A 5,381-nucleotide genomic window follows, 5' to 3' on the forward strand; every position below is an offset into this window, starting at 1 on the left:
TCCTCATGGTCTTTTAATTGTTTTTCTCTTTTTTCCTTAGCTTCCTTTCTTGCCATCAACTTGTCTTCTATGTCTCTCAGTCTTTCTTCTACCTCATTAACCCTCATCGTTAGGACCTCCAGTTTGGATTGGATCTCATTTTTTGGTATTTAATTTTGACCTGATTAGATCTAAAATCTGTAGTCATTTAGTCTCTTGAATCCTTTATGCTTTTTTCCAGAGCCACCAGTAGCTTTATAATTGTGCTTCTGAATTGGCTTTCTGACATCGAATTTTAATCCAAATTCTGTAACTCTGTGGGAGAGAGTATGGTTTCTGATTCTTTCTTTTGTGGCAAGTTCTTCTTTCTAGTCATTTCGCTCAGTTCAGAGTGGCTAAAAACGGGTTGTTTTGGAAAAAGGAAGAAAAAAGAGAAAAACAAACAAATAAAGAAAAAACAAAACAAGGAGGTGTATCCTCTGGTTCTATATAATGTAAATCCCTTGACATCCCCTGGAGTTTCCCAGTGCTGCTCAGTCCAGAACTTGCTCTTCCCCTGTCTTTCAGCTGGTCTTCTGGGGGAGGGGCCTGCTGTCTGATTCTCAGGTATGTTCACCTGGGGGAGCTGCCCCACCCTCTGTCAGGTGCACAGCTCAGTGGGAGCTGTTTATCCTGTGAGGCCTCTGTTTCCTGGGGCCCCATTCCGTCCCAGGCACAGGTTGACACCAGAAGGAATGATAACAGTGGCGGCGGCCAGCCTTCCAGCCCTAGAGTCAGCTCCCTCAGTAACTACCACAGTCTCCCAGTCCACCCTGGCCTGGATGATCCCGGGGTAGGGGCGCTGATCTGCACAGCTTGGAGTGCCCGGTGGCAGGAGTGTCCTCACTGTCCTGTGCCCTCCCCGCCTCCGCCTATCCTTAGGGGAGCACAGGATCCTGGGCTGTGTCCTCTGGCACCCTGGGATCCGGGGACCCTACTGTTGGAATCTGGCTCCCAGGGCTGCACAGCCCCATCTGCCCAGAGCTGCCATCTGAGCTGCTCCTGAGGCCCCACCAGGCACACTCCAGCCCTTTACCAAGCTCGGCCGTGGTGTGGGTGCTCTCCTCTGGGCTCACATCCTCTGTTAGTGACCCTGGGAACCTGGAAGCTCCACTGCCCCTCCTGGGATCCTGCCTGAGTTCCCTGCAAGCGCCTTTCCGTCCAGGAAGAATCCAGTGCCGATTTTTAAAGCTCCTGCTTCTCCAGGGCTGGGCTTTCTTGTCCTGGAGGCTTTAGCTGCCTGGCCTTAGCTCAGCTCCTCGCGGGGCCCCTCCCCAACCTGATTCTTTCTTTCTTTCTTTTTCTTTCTTTCTTTCTTTCTTTCTTCTTTCTTTTTCTTTCTTTCTTTCTTCTTTCTTTCTTCTTCTTCTTTCTTTCTTCCTACCTTGTTAGAAGGGCAAACTCTTGTCTCTGTAGCATTCCAGCTGTTCTCTCTTTAAATCTCAGGCTGAATTCATAGGTTTTCACGATGATTTGAAAGTTATCTAGGTAAGTTGGTCGGGACAGGTGATTTGGGGACCCTACTCCTCCACCATCTTGCCCTGCCCCCCCTATTTTTCTTAAACAAAGTAACTCAAAGTTGCTAGGCTCCTTTTTGAAATGTTCCATCACTGAATTGAAAGAAAAAATGAATAAGATTCCTTTCTAAAGTTTCCTTTGGTTAGGAACTATACTTGATTAGTATTTTGATATGTATATATCCTCATATAAAAATAAGGAAAACCTTGTCTCTATCTTCGAATAAGCAAAGAAATTATAATTTTTACTGTAGGAGAAATAGTTCCTAATTTCAGCCTGGAAAAACTATAAAAAATCATAAATATAAGAGCACTTTTTCTCCTTCTGGGTATGGCATATTGGACAAACATGCAGAGAATCAACAATTAGGAACAAGTAATCCCCCTATCATTAGGATATAATTACTGAGAAAATAATGTTAATTCTAGGACCATTAACAATTAAAATGTTTTATCTTCAGACAGAGATGTCTGGCTTAGAGAGGAAAGCATTCTCAAATTCAGCAGAAACTATGACAAGTAGTTAATCCTGATTTTATTATTGACCTAAGACTTATTAGAGATATATGCTCTGCTAGAGAAGTCCTTTGTTAGGAAATAAAATTACTAGTGGTGATGAAAGTTTTCAAAACAACTTGTCTCTGATTATTCAAAGCAACCAACATAATGTAAACATACTCCAGCGAATACAGCATTGATGATAACAATTCTCAAGTGAGACTAGATTATGATGTCTGCTTCAATCTTAGGTAAAGAAGACAGACCTCAAAAGAAGTACAAAGTAACCTCATGAAGTTTTAATAAACACATTTTGTAAAATACAGAAAGGACAGAGATAAGTGCTTCATAATGAAGTAGGGCTCCCAAGAAGAGTAAAGAACCTAGAACACATATGTTCATCAGTGGATCAATCAATTAATTAATCCAATACACTAAAACCATCTCCTATAAGAGGCACTGAAGATGGAATATAAATATGACACAATCTCAACTCTCAAGGAGCTTATAATCTAATAGAAGAGGAAGAAGAGAAAGATCAAAGACTATAATGGACTCATAGCTGTGGTAAGAGGTAGGGAGTGATTTTGCTTGGGTGATCGGAGGATTCACAGAAGAGAATTATCTTAGGTTGATTGTTAGAGATGAGTAGTAGTGAGTAGTAGCCTGCCAGAACAGGAGGGAAGACACTATAGTCAAAGGAAATAGCATGTAGCAGAGTTTGAAAGCTTGAAAGAGTTATATTGGAAAAAGCAAGAAAAAAAGATTGAGATTTATATAGAATATGGATTAGAGAAAAGATAACTAGGCAGATGAAGATAAAATAGAGATTTGGTATTTTGGAAAATGCAGTAATTAGATTTGATTAGTAATTTGTAAAATAAGGAATTCTTAATGGCCCAGTTATTGTGCTCACTCAGCTAGTAGGTACAAAGCATAAATTGACTTAAAATTGGAACAAATTGGGTATGCTCTTAAATGACAATAGATAGTGAATATAATTCTGATTTTTCTTCCACTTCTTTAGCCCTTCACTCCCTTCACCTCTTGACCCTTACCTGACTACATATCTCTGTAGCTATTCTGTATAGTACTCTGGCATGGTTAAACAGCTGGGGGTTTGGGAGCATCTAATTTTATTGCAGACTGCTGTGCATGATTCCAGGAGTTACACCAAGGACTTTTATTGGATGCCTTAAGTTGCTGATCATGCCCTTACTCCAAATTCCTTTTGCCCATTCTTGAAATGACCAAAGTGAGCAAATAAGCAGGTGAATTCCAGTCAAGAGAAAATACGAAGAGGAAGGGCAAAGGTATTTCTTCATCAGATGCAGAAAGAAAAGAATTGAGTAAATCTTTTGATCATCTACTGGAAAAATAGAAGCTTCTTAATATTCCTGTATTTTAAAACATCCTTTCTGTGTACACTATGACTGTACATGTCATGTTCTCATGGGTCATTTTCTTCTATGACATCCAGAATTGATGCTGGAAAGTGCATTTTAAGTAAATACTGTAGTAAGGAGGTAGTATTTTAGCATTATTCCATCAACATTATGTATTTTCTAAGTATATAATAATTATTATTTTTAAAGATTTTATTTATTTATTCATGAGAGACACAGACAGAGAGAGAGGAAGAGACAGATGCAGAGGGAGAAGCAGGCTCCCTGCAGGGAGCCCGATACAGGACTTGATCCCGGGACCACAGGATCACTCCCTGAGCTGAAGGCAGATGCTCAACCACTGAGCCAGCCAGGTGCCCTGTAAGTATATAATTATTTAACATTATAATAACTCAGACACAAATATTGTCATTAAATGATTAAGAAAATATTTCTATATATTCATCTATGTCTATATATTTTATAGAATATTTACATATATGTGTGCATGTGCACATAATTACACATGTGTAATTTAGAGAATTACAGTGTAATTTAGAGAAGAGCCAAACCCCTTTATGATAAATTTGCCAACAGAATAAACAATCTTGAATATAATGAAAAGCTTGCCAAGTCCTGTCAGAAAACTCTTGTGGTTCAGTGCAATTCTCGGATGGTGAAGAACCACTAAAATAACCCCTTCACTCAGACTCCTGTGATTCGCTGCAGGGAGCTTTCATTGCAGTTGTCACTGAAAAAGCAATCAAATTTATCATATAAATACAGGGAGTGAAAGTATGTGAGTGAATAAGTGAGTGTGTGTGTGTTCTTGTGCATGTGTGCATGTGTATGTATACAGAGGGACAGTTGAGGTATTTCCTCTAATACAATGTATATAAAATGTACATGAATAATTGGCAGAATGAGTCTGTTAGGATTTGAATATCTTTATTTCCCACTCAATAGAGTTCAAACTTTCTTAAAGCTAATGGAGGCTATCATTCAAGTTATAGTAATGGATTTTTAAGTCCACACATTAGACAAAATAGTCACAAAGAACAGTACTTTTCAAATGATGGGTTGTGATCTATTAGGAGGCTATAAATCAATTAATAGGATCGTGATCAGCATTTTATAAAACGAAGTTGAATAGAAAACTATGAGAGAGAGAGAGAGTGTGTGTGTGTGTGTGTGTGTGTATATATATAACATTTTGGAAGTGTTTTTTTGTGTTTGAAATATGCGTGTGTGTGTGTGTGTGTGTGTGTGTGTGTGTGGTCATGATCTCTACTTTACAATGTGGGTTATAATTTAAAAATTGGCATTTGATAGCTGTATTGATCTGTCCAGGATGCCCTGACAAAATACTATAGACCAGGTGGCTTAAACAATAGAAATTTGTTTCCATACAGTTCTGTAGGCTGGTAGCCCAAGATCAGGGTGCCATTATAATTGGATTCTGATGAGGGCTCTCTTCTTGGCTTGTTGTCAGTTGCTTCCTCCCACAGTGGAGGGAGAGTGCAAACTTTCTGATATCTCATTTGAGGGTATTACCCATCATGAGGGTCCTCATGGCCTCATCTAAACCTAATTACCTTCCTACGGCCTCATCTCCAAATATCATATTCTGGGACATAAAGTTTCAACATATGAATTTGAGGGGGCATACAATTTAGTTCATAGCATTGACATAGGGTTTATATCTCAATTTTGTGTTGAGTTGGAGTGGAAAGATGCAAAAGTCTTAATCAATTGCATTTAAAATATTTTTCTTTCTACTGGTATGAAGGAAGACATAGGCAAATGGAACAGAATAGAGATCCCACAAGTATGGCTATACAGTAAACTAATCTTTGACAGAGATGCCAAGTGGGAAACACATGATGTTGGGAAAACTGTATATCCAACATGCAAAAGAATGAAGTTAGATCCTTATTTTATTTTTTTCAAGTTGAAAAAAAAT

Source organism: Nyctereutes procyonoides, unplaced genomic scaffold, assembly GCF_905146905.1.
Source record: "Nyctereutes procyonoides isolate TBG_1078 unplaced genomic scaffold, NYPRO_anot_genome, whole genome shotgun sequence".
Lineage (NCBI taxonomy): Eukaryota > Metazoa > Chordata > Mammalia > Carnivora > Canidae > Nyctereutes > Nyctereutes procyonoides.